We start from the raw sequence: 20,960 nt of genomic DNA on the forward strand, positions 1-20,960 counted from the left end.
AGCAACTTGCGTGCAAGAACAAACAGTGGACTAGTCAAACCTCTCAAACATCTCAAGGGTGCAGAAACCTGGTTCTAGCACCCTCCCATATAGGTGAGACCTCAGTCCACGCTCTGCGGACTATTGCCGGAAGGGCCAGTAGTACAGGGATTTGTTTGGTTAATTAACTCCGAAACTAGGTCAGGCCCCAACAAGCCAACAAATGGTTCCGTTGCTCAAACTGGGATCTGCATAGAGATGTCTGATGTCATATCACTGGAATCCGACAAAGAAAGGAATCGAAGATTGCTTGGATAGAAAGATTCACAAGTTCATGGCACATGAAAACAGGAATCTGCGACTATCAAAGGAAGAGTGGTTAGACTGCTACTTATATACGAAGATCCATGAAATTTTCTTTGCATCCTTCCCCACTGAGTTGTACGAGTGGATTGCGAAGCTAGCAGATAGCCAAGGAAAGTGTAAACTCGACAAACCTATTGTGTGGACTCCAGAATTGGTTCCCAAACTGGAAGCCTCAAAAGATAAGATCGCGCATGCTATCGGTCACTGGCTTGATCGAGTCATAAGAGGATTCATCACCAAATTCATGATAGATACTTCTGTCAGCTATAGCGAGGTAGAATGATGCTTCATCAAGGGACCGCGAGGTAAGTACGTTAAATATTTGAACATTTCGATTAAAATGCTATTGTGTGAAAAGCGGGTTATGTGAATAAATTGATGTTTGAGGCTACCCAGAGTGTGAGAATCTACAGAAACGAAGGTAGCACAGAACTAGAAACTAGCCCCTTGATTTCACCTCTGTGAGGGGAAGAAGAAGAGCTCATGAAGGTCTTGCCAAGAAGTGCGATCAATCTGATAAGGCAGAGAATTCTGTGCATACCACCCCCACCCACACCACCACTATTTTCAGCATCTTCACCCCCATCTTCACCCATACCACCTCCACCACCGCGAAGTAGTATGGAATGCGCGATAAAGCTACCAGTGTTCAAGGGAGTAGGAAATGAAGATTTGGACCAGTTTTGGTTCATGATAAAAGTTGTATGGGAAGCACAGGGTGTCACGCATGACAATATAAAGAAGGCAACATTAGTTAGCGCTCTGCAGGATTGCGCGCTAACCTGGTACATTAAGAATTCCAATCACAATCCGAATGCGGGGATCGAAGATATCCAAGTTGCGCTAAACAAAGAATTTAGCAGGCCCAAGTTAGTGGCACAGTCGATCATTGGATTCAAAGAAATCACAATGCTACTAGGCGAGACCCTGTGAGAATTGGATCAAAGACTGAAGTGCACAATTCACAAAGTGAACATGACATTAACAGATGGGCAACACTACGAATGGTTTGTTGCATCGTTAATGCCGCATCTATTGAATGTGCTGTTGCAACAAAGGCTAACCACTTAGGCTGAGGCATTGGAGATCGCTATGATATTTCACGAGACTCTGATATAAGATCCTAACCTGGGAGTTTAGCAGATTCATGTGCAGTTGAAAAACTTGTTCCTGGAGATGCAGAGTTTGAAAGAAGACAGGACAACCCGCCAGGGGCATGACAAGGACCACTACCCGGTGTTCATGAATTACCTTGCGGGAGGTGGGCCAATGCCACTAAGACTAGAGGAACAAGCAGGACTAAGTGTGGCGCCCACATTGTGGTGCGCGATTTGTCAAATAGGAGGAAAACATGCTACAGATAACTACCATCTATTACAGAAGTATATGTAGAATTCATAGTTGTTGTTTTTTAATTTCTGTAGGTCGGTAGGACATGATGAGCACACCTATAGAAGTTATGAACTGATGATGGATCGAACTCCTACCTACAGAGTTCAGGCCGAAACATGGACCCTCAATCAAAACACAGGAATGGCGCGCACTGAATTTCAAGGGCGCAGACAAGGCCGAGGTGGAAGGGGACCAGGAAGAGGCCGCAGACAGCTGATATGTTACAATTGCGGAGGGTTAGGGCATTATGCTCGCGATTGTACGAATCCAACGTGACCATCATGCTTCTATTGTACATTATTTGATCATGATACAGAGGATTTTCCCACACTGATAGCGAGGTTGTGCGATAAAGGAGTACTCTAACCTCCCCCGACTCAGAACCTGCATATGATGAGGTCTGAGCCACGCGAGGAAGACCCTAATGTAAATGTCGTGCTCCAGAGTGGAATTACGATAGGAGATGACAAAGGCAAGAAACTTGAAGAAAGTACTTGGGTTCACAAGGCTCCAACGAAGGAACCAAAATTTGATTTGGAGCGCGCTAAGGAGACCTTCATGGAAGCTAAGAAGAGCTTTGCGGATGCCTCCACTTCAGGAAGTAAAGACATACTGGAGCCGAAAATGGACCCATCAATGCTCACTAGGTTATTGGAGACATGCATGAAGCTACTATGCGACAGTAAGACTATAAAGGGGTTGCAAGAACTCATAACTAGATGCGTTGGGACCATGCCAGGAGAACCGCGCGTAGTCTGGAAGCTCGGGAAGCACACGAGTGAATAGGAAGGGAAATGAGATTGACCATGCATATTGGGGAATATGAGATGGACCAAGTGATTTAGGATCTAGGGTTGGACGTGAACGTCCTGCCAAAATAGACATGGGAGCACATGGGTAGGCCTACATTGCGATGGTCTCCTATCCGACTACGAATGGCAAACCAGCAAAATATCCTACCTATGGGGAGATTGGAGGGAATCATGGTAGATGTTGAAGGAGCAAGCGTGCTAGCAGATTTTGAAGTAATAGAGATTGTTGATGACAACAATCCCTATCCCATGCTATTGGGAATAGATTGGGCCACTGACATGAATGGAGTGATAAATCTAAAGAAGCACAAGATGATCTTTGAGAAAATGTATCTACGCCTAGTGGTGCCTTTAGACCCTGTAGAAGGATTGCGATACACGGAGCCAGTGTGCGACTACGACAACGACAATGATATGGACTACATCTACAAGATAACCGCAGAGGAGAAAGATTGGGTAAATCAAACCGCAGATGGCCGAATCTCATGGGAGCGTGAAAGCTCCTACACATTAGATTCTGACAAGGAGATAGAACGGTGGAAGAACTGGTTACACGAGGTAACCATGCTCAACTATAGCATGATGACAAGGTCGTTGCACTACATAGCAACAGAGGTAAGAGATTTGCCTACCTATGATGGGTTAAGTGAGGTGGATGACTTCCTGAACAAATTTGAAAGAGAAGTACCAGAATAGCAGTGTTTCGACGCTCTAAAATGGGTACTGCGAACTACACTCGCAAGATAGTGGGGGACACACCAGAGAGGTTTTGAGGACTAGCATGAATGCATAAGGATGATGCACATGCAGTTTGGGAAGCCTCTGATATGATTAACAGACAAAATTTTCAGATGAACCAGCTTACGCACCCATCTATCCAGGTGGATACCGGCATATGGTGCGAAACCTGCATGAATGCACACCCTCCTCACGGTAGGAGACATGACTAGTAAGCAGGTGTGGGTAAGGCAATGGTGCAAATGATCCCTCTAGTTAGGACCACAAAGTATGGAAAGAGTAAGTGTGCAGAAGAATATCCACGCAGAAGCTTTTCATAAAGTACATGAAGCACTTAACAAGGTCCACAATGTGAAGCAGACTGACTGAGACCTGCGTGTACTAACGGTTCCATGGGCTTATAGGATCGCGTGCAAGAACCTGACCACGCAGGCACTGGCAAGGCTGGAGTATGAAGCAACGACTGTAAGCCCTATAGTACTTGGAGAGCTTAGACCACGCAAGATAGCACTGGTAGATACGGCGGTTCGCAGAACCTTGGAAGCAGAAATCCAACAGGGAAATTTTAGACTCCAAGAACTTCAAGAAGAAAGGGTATGATTAAGGAAGAAAAGCGCTCTGGTGGACGCAGAAGTAAAGAAGATGGAGGACAAGATAAAGGAAGATTTTCTCGGCAAAAAGACCAGGGTGAGAAGGTAGGATGCGTACAATCATGATGACAGGTTTAAGGCCTATCGTCGCGAATTGGTCAGTATGATGCCTTGGCTTGGACCTCACATTACTAAGCAAATTAACCAAGGTAGCACATCGCAGATGGTAAAGTGCGCGATGCCGACCATAGCACTAAAAGATGGGCATTGTCTAGGAAACATGATGGATGACAGGATGAAACTTTACATGGGTAGTGCGACCACCTGACTAGCCAAAGGAAGTACAGTCTTAGCACTCCAGGCAGTTGAAAGGAAGTGCGGGACTGTAAAATATTATGCCTGGGAGCTGCACATGTTGGATCTACGCGCAGAAGTAAAGAGTCACAAGGTTTGCGCCCGCACACGGGGGGCTGCACTGCCATGCGAGTTGGCCAGAAAGTGACCATTGAAGTCATTATTCATGATGAGATGCTCGACTTAAGACCAAATGAAGCGGGCGGAAGGTATTTAAGACGCGATTTATGGGCAAGATTTCGGAAAATCTGCCGCCAAGGGAGCATTAATGAACAAGATTTAGGGGGAATGGTCGAATTCAAATTCAAAAAGTGCTATAAATTACAAGGGGTTGCCCAGCAAACAACACTTGGTCATTTGTGAATTGAGCTATTGAGTAGAGCCCTGATTGTTGTGTGCTAAGCGTTGATTGAGCCCCTAAGTTCGCGAGTGCTAGATTACTGGACGGACATGATGGCAACCGCTGAGGAAGTTATGGAGATAATAGAGATGACTGCTGAAGAGGCCACATAGGCCCTCACTGTGGGGGATGCTCTGGAAAGTGTCGGGATTATGGCAGAAACCCCGAAATCACCGCGCACGCCAAGACCCAAGAAGGACAAACAAGCGATGGTTCTCATATGTGCGTCCCCGCGGAACCCGCTGTGCACCAAGCTATCAATAGAGGAGAAGGGGAAGCCATCACCATAGAGACCGATGAAGAAGAAGAAGACCTGGAGGACCTAATCATCACAGAAGATGAGGACGAAGGCATGGAGGAGGAAACTGAGCCTGCGCAGCCCCCAACAAAGTTTCCCACCTATGTCCCCCCATGGAAAGGGAAGGATAAAGTGCCCAACGACCTTGATAAGACCAACAGCTCACTCTAGACCCCACTACTCCCAGAGAAAATTATTTTTTAGAGCATGCACCTGGGACGGGTGCCGAGCTTAAAATTCGAAGATTGGGACCTCGCTGACCACGAGAAGTTTTGTCACCTCGAGACCTCACACCTCATGAAGTCCAAACAGAACACTGCAGTGGGGGTTACAGAATTAGAGCTATGAAAGTGGTTGCGTGAAGTGGAAAAAGCTGAGCTAGTTAACCTTCTCTGGGTGCTGCATTTCCACTGCTCCACAATTACCATTTTCATCATCAGGAAGCTACTCTACCTGGTGCATGATGGGTGTTTGTGGCTAGAGGTGCCCATCCCCATCACGATATACTTGATTCACCACATTTCCCAACTTCCATACAAAGGAGAGGACCTTGTGGACATCTCAGAAGGGAAGAGCAGTGACATGGCCATCGCAGAGGCCATGAAGTACAAGTTGGCAAAGAAGAAAAGGTGCTACGCCATATCCAGCATCAATGACAAAGAAGTGAAAGTGGCAACCCAAATACTAGCCGGTAAGGTTATGTGCAAGTGCCGCGCCGACGAGGTACCTGTGCCAGTGGTCGCATTGGCTGAGCAGTGCACAGAGGGGGTCCAGTTCAACTGGTCCAAGTTCCTCTACAAAGAATTCTTGGAGAATTTCTGCAAAACTCAAGAACAAGGCAAAACGTTCCACTATGCATGGCTTTTGCAGTCCATAGTGTTGTGGGAGGGGAATTACCGGAAGATAGTCAATTCCCCACAATTGATAGGGATCTGCTAGAGGCCATGAAGTATGCTTCGATTTGGGCCACAAAGGATGCTAGTAAGATCCGTGACAGTAAAATATTCTGGGTGTTCATGGAAATAAACCTCAGAATGGGGATCAACCGCAAGCTACAGTTGTTGCCCATTGTCTACAGCAGCCTTCAGAGTTTTGCAGAATTTAAAGCGAACATCCATAGCATTTACATCAGAGCATGCAAGGACTTGACCAAACAGTGGAGGAAGCTACCCTTTGTAGCCATAGACAATGTCATGTTTAACATCCTGGAGACATGGCCGCTGGACTCGTGGCACACTCCAGAAATCGCGGAGATAGAGAGGTCAATAGCACAGATGAAGAAAGATGAGGCCAAGCTGTGCATTGCCCAGTTGGTAGAAAAGAGAAGGAAGGAAGCAGCGACAGCAGAAGTGTAGGCAGTGTAGGACGCTACATAGATAACAACTGAGTAGGAAAAGCCAGCAGTAGCAGCAGAGGAGGTAGTCGCGAAGATGCGCGAGGGCCAAACATTGCCTTCACATAGGTAGGAAGTAGAGGAAGAAGAGGGAGGCATGAACCGAAAAACTATGTCAACACAGTTGAAGCGCTCGCACCCAACCGATCGGGCAGGGTCACGCAAGAGGGTTAAGGCATAGAATTTTTCTATTGACCCGATCACCCTAACCGAGGGTGATCTGCACGACATCGGCGAGATAATGTGCGATGTCACCTCCAAGGCTCTCCAGAATTTCATGTAGGAGAACCAGATTGTGTTGGGGGGCCCTTAGAGCGTAGCTGCAAGAGTTGCAGGTGCACCCTCTTCAGGCTGGTACCCTTTGGCATGGCCTCACAGTCAGAACAACAACAAGTGAACAAATGTTGCACGCTCGGATGATGAATACCATAGTGCTGCCAGAAGGGGAACTAGTGACAACAAATGAGGCCGACAGGCCTAAGGTTAGTGTGCTAAAGGGTCTCGGTATCAATATGGTTGCACTCTATCAAGCAGTAAAAAGGGTCTTTTTCACCTCTATTTACCCTACATTAATTATCAATCTAGGTACGATTTGTTATCTCAAAGAGTGTATTCAGTTTGAGGTGGTCACTTGTCAAGACTAATGCTAGAAGTATAGTTCTTTTGTAAAAGTAAATAGATGTTGGAAACAAACTCTAAATGTAATGGCAAGAATTTGAAATGCTTTGTAACTAAATCATTCATCTAAGAAGCTACAACACTTCATCAGTCAAGGGTTTAGTAATGATAACCCTTCCCTTTGTAAACTGATGCAATTGAAAAGCAATCAAGGAGAAGATCGTCAATCTGGGAACTGGACAACAATAGTCAATGTTCACTACAGTTTCAGATCATTCTAGTCACACCAAAGCAACGACTTGAAATGATAATTCAATTAACAGGAAAGGGAATAACAACTAATCTATTTAAAAAGATTGAACAATAAAGCCTTAACCTATAGAAATGAATTAAGCAGCAATTGTAATCTAAAGGAATTAAGCAACAATTTTGACCTCAGAAATGATTTGAACAATAAACCGGAAATGGAATAGCACACTAAGTAAGCTACGAAATTTCGAACAACACTTGAATCAAATGTAAACGCACAACAAACTAAATAGAATATTAACACACAACGCATCTATACTGAGGGAAGCAGCAATCTAGGTTTCGACATAACAAATATTAATCAGGGTTATGAAGAAACAACAATTGCGGTTACCATGGAACAACAATCCCAATGAACAACAATCACTCTTAGAGGTAAATTGTAGATAAATAGACAATAGTACCAATCTATAAATACATAGAACTGTTACTTTGTAAACGAATAGTAATGGTAATCTGTAAAGGAACAACAATGTTATACAGTCATATCAATCTGTAAAGGAATGACAATGCGATATAAATTTAGAATGAACAGAATAACATTTCAGTTGTAGAAGATAACCTTACTAGTAAAATATGAATGAAATATAGCAGAGCCAATAAACGAAATGATAAGGAACAACAAATTACTGAACGAAGTAAATAAGAGAAATCAAACCACACATGACTTGGAATTGGAAAATAATGGTATAGGAAGCAAGTGATCCACTAGGGCCAGACCCTTAGCCTGCAGGGACGCACTGTTGTGATTACTCCAGAATCAGAGATGGAACAGCGACAGAGTTTATGTATTAATCATGAAAATAGAGTTACAGTAATCTCTCTTTAAAGAGAGTCGATGATCAAAGTTTAAGTTACAACAGTGAATTCTATAAAACAATAATAATCCACCCCCTGGGCTAGCAACGCTATCCCTTTTTATAGCGGCCAGGTGGAAATAACAAAGACACAGATATTCTTAAGGTAGCGATCCCTCATGATCAAAGGATCCTGAGGGATTCACCATATCGTTATTTCTCATTTATCTCTTCCTTCTCTTGCGCCAATTTGGTATCTCCTCTTCCTTTTCCTGGCTTATGCGCTCCGATCTGGATTGCCTCGTTTGGATGCAGTTCCTTGTCAAAGGGACAACAATTGGTTTCGTCTTGTCTTTTCCTTTGGAATGGTGATCTTCCATTTTCTTCATTTTTTGCATAGGAAAAGGTAATAATTAGTCATTTTACGTTACTCACAAATCTCTTAAACTTCATCATAATCCTTCATCATATGCCCATTCCATAATGTAAAGAAGTTATGAATTAAAGGAAAAGATAACGAAATAAGTGGCAATTACATACCTTCTCTAATGCTCAACACAGCCGCCTGCTTACCCTTTTTCATGCCCTGATGAAAACATTATAATTGACATGCAAGGCGGTTAGGGAATAGGTTGGAGAAGGGTTCTCAGTAGGTGGTCTACAACCATGATTCCTAGCTAAGGATTCAAAAATATGCCCTTTCTAACCTTTAGGCATTTCATATAAGGCTCTATTTCCTGGTGCAGGGTACCAAATGACTGGACTTCACAACATACAGCCTAGCCAAGACGGGGCTTCTCTCAAAATGAGGTCACCATAGATACCCAAGTGATCAGCAGCTAGCTTAAAATTCTCATAATTGAATGGTTCTCTGTTTTGGATATTCCAATTAGAAGTCTGGTATCAGAATTTGGTTGCTGCTATGGCAAGGTCTTTGATGGTAAAGAAGTATTCTACCCCTTGCCGGATGACTGCTGTGTGAATAGGTCCCAATGTCTGGATCACACCCTGAGTTCTCATTAGGCTCCTATGTTTATTCCATAATTGCAATGGGTCTCTAGGTTCACCCCTCACCCATAGATCTAATCCATTCTCCTATCTTTGAAAGACATTGTAGGCTTTAAGCCACTTTATCTGATTAACACCAAAAGAAATAAATGCCTGCAGTTGGACATCACCCACAAAAGGGCTAGGGTTTTGTTCTGTTTCTCCATCTAATACAAGATTGTGCAAATAAAATTCACATAACAATCGCTAAACTTTCACCCCGTAATGCTTACAACAGTTTATGAAATCATCAATGGTTTTTATCTCTATAGGTACTCCTGCCTTGATAGCCTTAATTTTCAATTGTAAATATCTTTCCATTAAAAACAAAACATAGTTTCTGGCAGGTGCCCTACACGCTAGAACATCAATATACAGAGAACATAAGGTATCCATTTCATTTATGATTATGTCTAGTTTATGGGTTACCTTTTTGACTCTTTCCTCTGCCTTTCGCCACCCTTCAAAGGCCTGGCTTTCTGATGCATTGACGTTCTTCAGCTGCTGTTGTAACTTCTGGTATTTTTCTTGAGGAAGAGTCTCCTCTGTGAGTTTCTCTATTGTTTGTTGGGCTTGTGCCAAATCTTTTCATAGAGTTACTATCCTCGGTTCATTATCCGACATGATAATTTTGGGCTGGAGATCTACTTGGATCTCCTTATTACAACATATCTTCTTTATGGTCTGAGTTTCCTTCTCACTAGAGGACAGTGCCTCTGTATGGATTTCCTTATCACAGGCCCGGTGCGTTGTCTGTTTGTACTTTTACATTTACAACAGCCAGATGCTATTCCTTTCGATTCTGAATAACAAGTTGGACTTGAGTCCTCTTGGTATTTTTCTTAAGGGGTTTTGCCTGGGTTGTTGCACATTTTTCCATAGAGGTTCCTTTTGATTTCTTCCCCATTTTCAAGACTCTTATCTATTGTCGAAGTTGCTTAATTACGTTAAGCAATCTCTGTTGTTCCTTTCACAATCTTTTAATTTCTTTTGTTTTCTTGGAAGGAACAGCCGTTTGTTTTCTCAGGCCTGGGCTTTGTACCTCAGGCATTGTACCTTCACCTTGGCCAATTTCCATGTTTCCTTCTTGGAACACTTCTTCAGTGTTCTGCTAATCAGGTTTTTTAGGGGTAGAAACCTTGGTTTGTTTTGCTGTCTCCTGGGCAGCTTCTTCTTCTACCTCTTCTTCATCGTGCAATTCTTCGAGTGTATTCTGACTAGGAACAGATTGTTCCTCTTCTTCATCCTCATCACTCTTCTCCCTAGATACACTCTTGTCAGAGTGATCCTCTTCTCCTTCCTCCTCTGATTCTTCTTCATCATTTTCCTCCAATTCTTTTTCGTTCTCCCCACCTTCCAATTGTGGGGGTTGTTCGTCTTTTGAATCATGTATTTCCATAGGTTGACTAATGTTTCCCTGGGAATTTCCCAGCATTCTTATGCTCCTTGCTAATCTAACAGATTTTCTTCGTTTTAGTGGTCTACTTGATGTGCTGGCAATATGTTTTCATTTTGGGGGTGGCAAAGCCAGTCCCCCATCTATCGAGAAAATCAATTCTTTGCAACTACTTTGCTGTTGGGCAAGACTGTAATTGACTATTAGTTGAATTAACCCATCGTGACTTACCACTGAATCTACATGGCGAGATTTCTTCATGCTTCGGGCAACATCATGTAATAAAAAATTTAAAAACGCAGGCAAATTCACAACACGTTTTTGCTTTAACACAGCTAAAAGTTTGAGATGGCGTGGTCTTACCACGCCTTTTCTACCATCACAAGTGATGTAGCTCTGGATAATTCTTGCCAATTCTGCCCATGGCTCTCCCAGGGTTGCCGGCAGGACTCCTTTCCCTTTGATAGTAAGGTTTTGCCCTTTCATCCTTGAAGATGGTTATGGCGTCTCGTAGTCTCACCTTTTTCAAAGTCCACACAGGTCCAACGGCTGGTAGACTCGAAACTTCTGCAATTATGTCATCAGTGACGGTTAAGGTAAGCTATCCATCCTGCCCTCGCTAGGATTTCTTGTGCATCATCGGAGACCATTAACACCTGTGGCTCACTGCAAATTGATATTCCTCCCATCTTATTCACACTTAGCACAATGTAAAAACACAGAGACGACAATGGAACAACAGGCTGTTCAAATTTTTAGCTCACTGTTAAGAAAGCACAGAGAAGATGATGGAAAGCAAGCTGTTCAAACTTCTAACTTACTGCTAATTTTTTCAAAGAAAAACACGGAAATGGTGTCGGAATAGCAAGCCATGCATATTGGGAAGAAAAATACCATTAGGCTTGCTATTCCCGAGTCATAATTCTTCTGAATGATGAGATGACACGTATGCCAGTGAATTATGGAGATCACGCGCACCCCCTGTAATGTGATAGGCCATCCTTGGCCGTCAAATAAAGGAGCGGCATGCTAAACTGCAATGGTGCAGTGGAATAAAGGAACAACGTCTAGAGATATGACATGTTTGCAAAAATGAGTAGATTACCGAAATCGAGGCGTATGATAGAATTGCTAATAAATATGGAAATGTTGTGATATGATGTGAGAAATGGAGGATAGGACAGCTGACGTGAATAAAAGTTCTTATGCAGTCATTATCGACTTTTACCATCATGATTGATTTGTAAATGATTTTCATGTATCAAAGGTTCGAAAGGGTTATATACATAGTTTCATTTGAAACCACTTATAAAGATATAAGAAGAAGGGTTTTATAATTACTATTGGTGTATAAGAAATATGACTTCAATACCATCAACAGAGCTCTGTTGCCCACAAGTGTCCATAACCTTGATAGAGTTGTTTATTTCACCCTTGGAACCATAATCCTTTGTGTATGCCTAGGAAAGTGTTGTGCAATGTCAGAATGAAGGCCATTGTGCTGGCTTGGTAACCAGATGAATCACAATGCCATTCATCAGGAAGGAGTGAAAGGTGGGTAGGCCGACTCGTGATGAGACCTCATGTTCCAAGGACTTTTTATTTTTCTGATGTGCCTCTTGGATCATATCCTTGGTGTGGTGGCCATAGTGGGAATGCCACTTCACTTTCTTCCTTATGATCATGGTAGGCTGGCTCTTGATGAGACCCCCTATCCTTCATCTGAAAAATCATGTTAGTAATCATATAGATAAACATTTTTTTTCTTTTTCTTCTTTTCTTTTATATAGCACTTTTCCTATTTATATACAGAGGGTGGTTCAACACTCCTTAAGAGTAGGGATGGTGGAAGAAGTTTGAACATCTCAATAGAGAAAAATATGCCCTTATTCTTATTCAATAATAATGATCAAAGAGAATTATGGGGATTTAGAAAGAATCATCATGATAAAAATAATCAATCATATTGGTATTAGTAAAATAATGACAACAAGGTGATATAAATAGTTGTGTCCTTTCCTATTTTCTCTTATCAATTCAAAGCAATTTCTTCTAAAGATGACGATTTTTGTGTGATTTGCTGATTTCAGTATCCTCTAGTTTTTGTATTCTTGCATAAATGTATAGTTGTGCCTTAAATGACCATCACTCACAAAAAATCCTCTAAATGGTAAAACACACATACACAAAAAGAAGAAAAATGCACTCCAAAAGTGTTGTTCTCAAGATGGAACAGCTATTGTTTCTTTAGAGGGACAACAAAAGAATATTTGCACACAAAAACTGCAAGAAAAAAGGAAAAAAACATGCTGGAAACTATTGTTCCTTAATCGGAACAGCAAATAAAGCAAGCGCAAACAAAAATTGCGAAAATTCTATTCCTTCGGAAATGAACAACAAAAAACGAAAGTGTTGTTCCTTCGGAAAGGAATAGCGAAAAAACAAAAGTGTTGTTCCTTCGGAAAGGAACAACAGAAAATGAAAGTGATGTCCCTTCGGAAAGGAACAACAAATAACAAAAGTGTTGTTCCTTTGAAAAGGAACATAAAAAAACAAAAGTGCCATTCCTTTGGAAAGGAATAGCAAAAATGAAAGTGTTGTTCCTTCAGAAAGGAACAATGAAAATGTGGATATGCTATTCCTTTAGAAAGGAACAACAAAAATGTAGAAGTGTTGTTCCTTCGGAAAGGAACATCAAAACGTGGAAGTGTTGTTCCTTCGGAAATGAACAACAAAAAGGTGGAAATGTTGTTCCTTCAGAAAGGAACAACACATTCTACTGTTCCTTTCCGAAGGAACAACAAACAGAAAAAATGTTGTTCCTTTGGAAAGGAACAAAAAAATGTGAAAATGCAAAGGAACAACAAAGCGGTGAAAATGTTTTTCCTTCCGAAAGGAACAACAAAATGTAACAGTGCTATTCCTTCGAAAAGGAACAGCAAAGTGGTGAAAATGTTGTTCCTTTGAAAAGGAACAACAAAATGAAAAAATTGCAGAAATGCAGAAATTTGTACAGAAAGTAATTTACACAAACAAAACAAAAAGAATTATGTACAAAATTTAAAAGCATTCAAATCACTTAGTGAACCAAAGGTGAGGAAGAGTTCTCTTCCTCAGCCAGAATCTGCATGTCGGAGTCTTCCCGGAGTTGCTGGTAGAAGGATTCCCGAGTAAGTGGTTTGTGGTATAGTCGAACTCGGTGGCCATTTGCTTTAAAGGTATGTCCAGATCCGTCAATGGTAGTTAAAGTAATGGTGCCATTATCATGCACTTTCTGGATTTCATATGGTCCTAGCCAGCGAGTCTGAAGTTTTCCCAGAAAATCCTGAAACCTGGAATCGTATAGGAGTGCCCAATCTCCTTCGTGGAAGACTTTCTTTTTTATGAGGGCATCGTGCCATTTTTCTCTTTGTTGTTGGATTAATGCAGTATGTTGAAGAGCAGAGAGCCTGATTTCATCCAGCTTGTTGATTTGTTGTAGTCTATTAATCTGGGCCTCATTTAAATCTAGACCGACTTCTTGTGCTATTCTCAAGGTTTGTATTTCGAATTCTATTGGAAAGATGGGTTCCTTTCCAAATACTAGCTGATATGGTGAATAACCAGTAGTGTTTCTCCATGTTGTTCTGTATGCCCACAAGGCTTCCGGCAATATTTTAGCCTAATCGCGTTTGTGTGATGCAATGGTTTTTGTTAGTATTGCTTCTATTACTTTATTCGTGATCTGTACTTGGCCATTTGCCTGTGGGTGGTATGGAGTGGTAATTTTATGCTGAATATGATAGTTTTTTAATGTTGCAGCAATTTTATTACCAGCAAACTGTGGTCCCCCGTCCATGATTATGTCTCTTGGGAGGCCATATCGCACAAATATCTGGAACAGGAAATGAATGACAGAATCCTCTGTAGCTCTTGGAAGTGCCTCTGCTTCAACCCATTTGGTCACATATTCTGTTGCTACCAAAATATATGTTTTCTGGTTTGATGATGGGTTGATCGGACCAACAAAATCGAGCGCCCAACGCTCAAATGGTTCAATGACTAGCTGTGGGTTCAAAGGAATTTCGTCGGACTGTCCAAGGCATCCTGCTCTTTGGCAACTGTCACAGGCTTGAACAAATTTCTTTGCATCTTTGAAGATTGTGGGCCAGTAATACCCTGTTTGCAGAACTTTGTGACCAGTTCTTCGATCTATGAAATTTCCACCACATGGTCCGTCGTGACAGGCTTTCAGAATGTCAAATATTTCATCTTCACGGATGCATCTTCTGATGTGCATATTTGCCCCTGTATGAAATAGGTAGCCCCCAATCCAAGAAAATCGGGTACTACGCTGCACAATCTGTTTTCGTTCATTAGGGATCAAATGTTTTGGTAATTTTCCTACTTCTAAATAATTCGCAGCATCAGTATACTAGGGTGTTTTGACAGTAACAACGAATAAATGTTCATCTGGAAATTGATCTTCAACTACTGCTGCGTCCACTGGCTTTGGCATTCGTGAGAGAAAGTCAGCTACAAGATTTTCTTTCCTAGGTCGATCTTTTATTGTGATGTCGAATTCCTGCAATAAAATCAACCATCTTGTTACTCTACCATTTGTAATTGGTTTATTTGCTAAATATTTTATGGCAGAGTGATCTGTATATAAAACAACAGGATATCCAGTGATATAATGCCTAAATTTATTTACAGCATGTATTACAGCTAAAAATTCTTTTTCAGTAATAGTATAGTTTAACTCAGTAGGAGACAAATTCTTGCTAATATAATAGATTGCATATGGTTTTTTGTCTTCTTCCTGCCCAAGGACTGCTCCAATAGCTATGTCTAAAGCATCTGATGAAATTTGAAATGGCAGGTCTCAATTTGGACCTCTAAGCATTGGGGCTGTTGAAACAAGCTTTTCAGATCCTCAAAAGCACGGTCACATTTATCTATACAAACAAAATCAACATTCCCTGTTAGTGCTTATAGAGTTGTAGCTATTTGAGAAAAATGTTCTATAAATCTCCTATAATAACCAAAAAATCCAAGAAAACTACATACATCTTTCTATGTGGTAGGAGTAGGTATTAACAAAATTATTTGAATTTTGGCCAGATCTACCTGTATTCCAGCTGCTGAGATATAATGACCTAGGATGAGTCCTTCAGTCATCATCATATAACATTTTTCATGGCTCAAACAGAGCCTAGTGGCGATACATTGTAGTAGCACCTTTTCTAATGTGTCTAGCACTGGGTCGAAATCATTTCCATATGGTGTGAAATCAACCATGTATACTTCGAGCCCTTCATTTATTAAATCTGAAAAGATGCTAAGGATAGCCCTTTGAAATGTGGCAGGGGAATTGCATAGGCCAAAGGGTAAAACTCTGTAGGCAAACGTTCCCCAAGGACAGGTAAAAGTAGTTTTGTCCTTGTCTTCAGGGGCAATCTGAATCTAATTGTATCCACTAAAGCCATCAAAGAAAGAAAAGAATCTCTTTCCTGCTAATGTATCTAATACCTGGTCAATGAATGGAAGGGGAAAGTGGTCTTTCTAGGTTTCTTTGTTTAATTCTCTATAATCTACACAAATCCTCCACTTTCCATTCTTCTTTGGCACCACTACTAGTGGAGAGACCCATTTGCTATCGGAGATTGGATAAATAAAGTTTACATCTAAAAGTTTTTGTAGTTCAACTTTCACAATGTCTTTTAGATGAGGGTTAAGTCTTCTTTGGGGTTGGCGAATAGGTCTCGTATCCTTTTCTGTATAATGTGGTGTGTACATAGTTGGGGATCGATTCCCTTCATGTCCAGATAATCCCATGCAAAAGCTTCCTTGTATTTTCTCAGTAGTTGGATCAGCTTCTCTTCTTGTTCAAGAGTCAGGTTATTATTGATGTTTAAAGTTTTTCCCAGCTCAATCTCTATAGTTTTTCTATTTGAAACAGAGGTAGTAGGTATTGTTTGATCATGAGTGTCTTTGAGAGGATCTTCTTCTAGTTCATTATCAAATGTTGCCTCTATCATGTGACATTGTACGTGGGATCTAGCTTTAGCTTGGTTAATAAAGTTGTTAATAACATCATCCTCTGTTTGATCTTTGAAATTGAGGGCATCTTCTATAGTTAATGGGGATCTAATGTTTTCGGTAAGGTATGATACATGATGTTTGTTGGTTTTTATAGTTGTTACACTTGGCTGGGCTGGAGGGTATAGGGCTAGACTCTTGATGTTACTCCCTCTAGTTATGGTCATACTACCTTGTCGGTAGCCAATGTAAGCATCAGCGGTTGCATGTTAAGGTCTGCCTAAAATTAACAAATGTCCATCAAGTCGGTTTTTGGGGTTTATTATCAGAAATTCAGTAGGATATTCCCAGGAATCAACGAATACCATGACATCATGTAGTGTGCCTTCTGGCCTAACCACTGATCGGTCAGCCAGTTCTAATAAAGTGGAAGTTGGTTCTACTGATGTAATGCCCAGTTTTTGACAAGTGGTGGTTGTTAAGATATTAATTGCAACCCCTAAATCAACTAAGGCATTTGAAAAGGTTTGTCCATTGATTTGTACTGTCACTATTGGATTTCCTGGGTCTTCATATTTGACAGGTGCTTCTCTTCCTGATAACAGGTCAGATAAGGTGCCAACTACTTGGACTATTGGGTTATTTGTTATTCTCCTCCTTGGTTTTTTTATACATAGCTCTTTGATGGTCTTTGCATATATTGGGATATCTTGGATAGCTTGGAGGAGTGGGATTTTTATGTACAAATTCTTTAGTTCTCCCAGAATATCAAAGTCAGGATGTTCTATAGGGCATGGTATAATTAATCGTTCTGGGAATGGGGGAGAAGATGTGGTTGCTTGGTCATGAGTCTGTTTTCTGACCACATCTTCTTCTTGTAATGGTTGTTCTGTGGGTAACTAATTTTCAACTTGAACATTTTTATCTCCCTCGGTCTCTATAATGCGCCCAGACCTTAATTGAAGGTCATTGCACTCCCTTAGATCGGTTTCTAGCTCTGGTGTTTCAATTATTTGAATAGATTGCACCAGTCTATTATTTGGGTTCGGGTTGGGTTGGGCTAGGAGTTGTAGTCTTAAGTTGGACTAGGGGTTTTGTTGTAGTGCTGGTAGTGTAGGTTGAGGGAGTGGAATGGTTCCTACTGGTCGATTTATCAGTCTTTGCTAGTTTGTTTGCTATGCTTGACTCTGCAAAGTGGGAGGGGACCATTGTGTTGGATACGCATTGTTTTGCCAATATGGTGGAGTGTAGGGAAAATTTGGCCAATTAGATTGGCTTGCTTGATTTGGCCATGGTGATGATGAAGGAAATGGTTGTTGTGATCAATTTGAGAAGGGAGGTTGATTTTGCCACATTGTATTATATTGCTGAGCATGATATTGTGGAGGCTGGAAAGAAGAAGCTGGATTGGGGAACATACCTGATTTTCGTGGTTGCCATTGACGACGCTGATTAAGTAGGTACATCGGTTCTGGTTCTTCTTTTGCTTCTTTGTATACTTCTTTCAAACCAGGAAGTAAAGGGTAGCTCTCCGTAGAGTGGTCTTTTGTACAAATAGGGCAAACTTGAACTGCATTTAATGGGCACTCTTTGTGGCTGTGTTTCATTCTGCATCTGGGACAGAATATTGCCAGATTTTGCTCTGCCTTTACTTGTTTTTGTTTGGCTTGCATAATATCGAGCAGCATTGTCAGAGTCCCCAATATATCAGTTTTGAAAATTTCTAGTAGATTTCCAATTTCTTTTTAGTTACTCCTTCTCTAGAGATCTTGTTGTCCCTTGTAAACCTGTCATTTTCCGCTGATTTTAGCCTTGTGCTGCCTCGTGAGCTCCTGATATATAAATCAATGATGTTAGCAAAATATTCTTGATAGATGTCTCCTTTTCCCATAATATTTAGTGTTTCAATCCATTGTTCCTTCATACCTTTAATTAATGTTGTTTTTAATACATTTTTAGGTAAGGGTAATGATGCATAAGGATATCTTTGAAGATTATACAAAAAACGTTCAACATATTCTTCTAGTGTTTCATTAGGTTTAGCTACCATCTAAAACATTTCATCTTTTAACTCTCTGGATCTACAATAATCTTGATATTTCTTCAGGAAAGCACCTTTCATCTGATCCTAGTCATTTATAACACCTCCACCCAACCCCATAAACCATCGTAAAGGAGCTCCTTTTAATGTAGAGGGGAATAGTTTCAGATTTTTGGGATCGGTGGTATAGTCATATCCCCTGTACAGAACATCGAATTCGAACAAAAATGCATCTGGGTCTTCCGATGTTAGACCATGAAATGTAGGGATATGCTGGAGAGGAATTGCCTTTAGAGGTGCATTGACTACAGTATCTACAATGGGATATTGCAGTGTGGAAGTTTGGGGGGTTTGCTGGTTCTGGGCCATTTGGTCAAATATGTGCCAATAAACTTCCAGGATTTCTAGGAGGGTATTCCTAGGTTGGTTAGATGGAGCAAGAATGACCTTAATAGGAATGGTCTTAACAACACTTCCTTTGTCTAAGACGATGATAGTTCCTAATTTCTGGGGGGATTTTAGCTCTTGAGGTTCTTCAACTTTGTTCTAGATGATTTTTGCAGCACTTCCCTTATCTGGGCTGCTTAATGGCTGAATTATTCCAAGAGGAGATCTTGGTTCTTCAATTTCCCCTGTTTCTCCTCTCCCTTCGCAGAGATTACTAAGGTTCCCTTCTTGCAATGATTTTGGGCTAGAATTCTCAATTTCTTGAAAATCTTGCTCCTCAGTTTGGCTGTGCACCTCAGCAAAGGCTACAGATGGTGATCCTGTGGCCTGAAGGGAACTAGTAGGTTGTCTAGAAGCAACTTTTCTAGGTCCTACTGAAGGCTGAGATTCTATTTTTTTAAGGATTTCATCTATAAAGGTCGATCGGCCAAGGGTCACCAGCCCCTTAGCTTTATCAGGCTTGGGTAGTGGTTTAGGATTCTTTTCAGGCTTTTTCTGCTTAGTCATGCACACAAATCAAATGCTGATTTCTACCCAAAACAACAACAAATCTGCAGGAAAGTGGGCAGGGGAGAAGGGCTGTTACATGCTCCGTACGCAGGTTCTTACCTTCCATTTTTAAAACCCAATTCTCTCCTAGTAGGTACTTACACTACTCCCAAAAGAAACAAATGGCTACACTCTTCCCTGGCAATGGCACCAAAATGTCAAGTAGTAAAAAGGGTCTTTTTCACCTCTATTTACCCTACATTAATTATCAATCTAGGTACGATTTGTTATCTCAAAGAGTGTACTCAGTTTGAGGCGGTCACTTGTCAAGACTAATGCTAGTAGTATAGTGCTTTTGCAAAAGTAAATAAATGTTGGAAACAAACTCTAAATGTAATGGCAAGAATTTGAAATGCTTTGTAACTAAATCATTCATTTAAGGAACTACAACACTTCATCAGTCAAGGGTGTAGTAATGATAACTCTTCCCTTTGTAAACTGATGCAATTGAAAAGAAATCAAGGAGAAGATCGTCAATCTGGGAACTGGACAACAATAGTCAATGTTCACTACAGTTTCAGATCGTTCTATTCACACCAAAGTGATTACTTGAAATGATAATTCAATTAACAAGAAAGGGAACAACAACTAATCTATTTAAAAAGATTGAACAACAAAGATTTAACCTATAGAAATGAATTAAGCAGCAATTGTAATCTAAAGGAATTAAGCAACAATTTTGACCTCAGAAATGATTTGAACAATAAACTGGAAATGGAATAGCACACTAAGTAAGCTACGAAATGTCAAACAACACTTGAATCAAATGTAAACGCACAACAAAATGAATAGAATATTAACACACAACACATCTATATTGAGGGAAGCAGTAATCTGGGTTTCACCATAACAAATATTAATCAGGGTTATGAAGAAACAACAATTGCGGTTACCATGGAACAACAATCCCAATGAATAACAATCACTCTTAGAGGTAAATTGTAGATAAATAGACAATAGTATCGATCTATAAATACGTAGAACTGTTACTCTGTAAACGAACAATAATGGTAATCTATAAAGGAACAACAATGTTATATAGTCATATCAATCTATAAAGGAACGACAATGCGATATAAATTCAGAATGAACAGCATAACATTTCAGTTGCAGAAGATAACCTTACTAGTCAAATATGAATGAAATATAACAGAGCCAAAAAACGAAATGATAAGGAAAACAGATTACTGAACGAAGTAAATAAGAGAAATCAAACCACACATGACTGGAATTGGAAAATAATGGTACAGGAAGCAAGTGATCCACTAGGGCCTGGCCCTTAGCCTCTAGGGACGCACCCCTGTGATTAATCTAGAATCAGAGACAGAACAACAACAGAGTTATGTATTAATCATGAAAACAGAGTTACAATAATCACTCTTTAAATAAAGTCGATGATCAAAGTTTAAGTTA

The sequence above is a fragment of the Pinus tabuliformis genome, chromosome 2_2, assembly GCF_031772625.1.
Source record: "Pinus tabuliformis cultivar Carrire ecotype Pingquan chromosome 2_2, CPIR1, whole genome shotgun sequence".
In the NCBI taxonomy this organism is placed as follows: Eukaryota; Viridiplantae; Streptophyta; class Pinopsida; order Pinales; family Pinaceae; genus Pinus; species Pinus tabuliformis.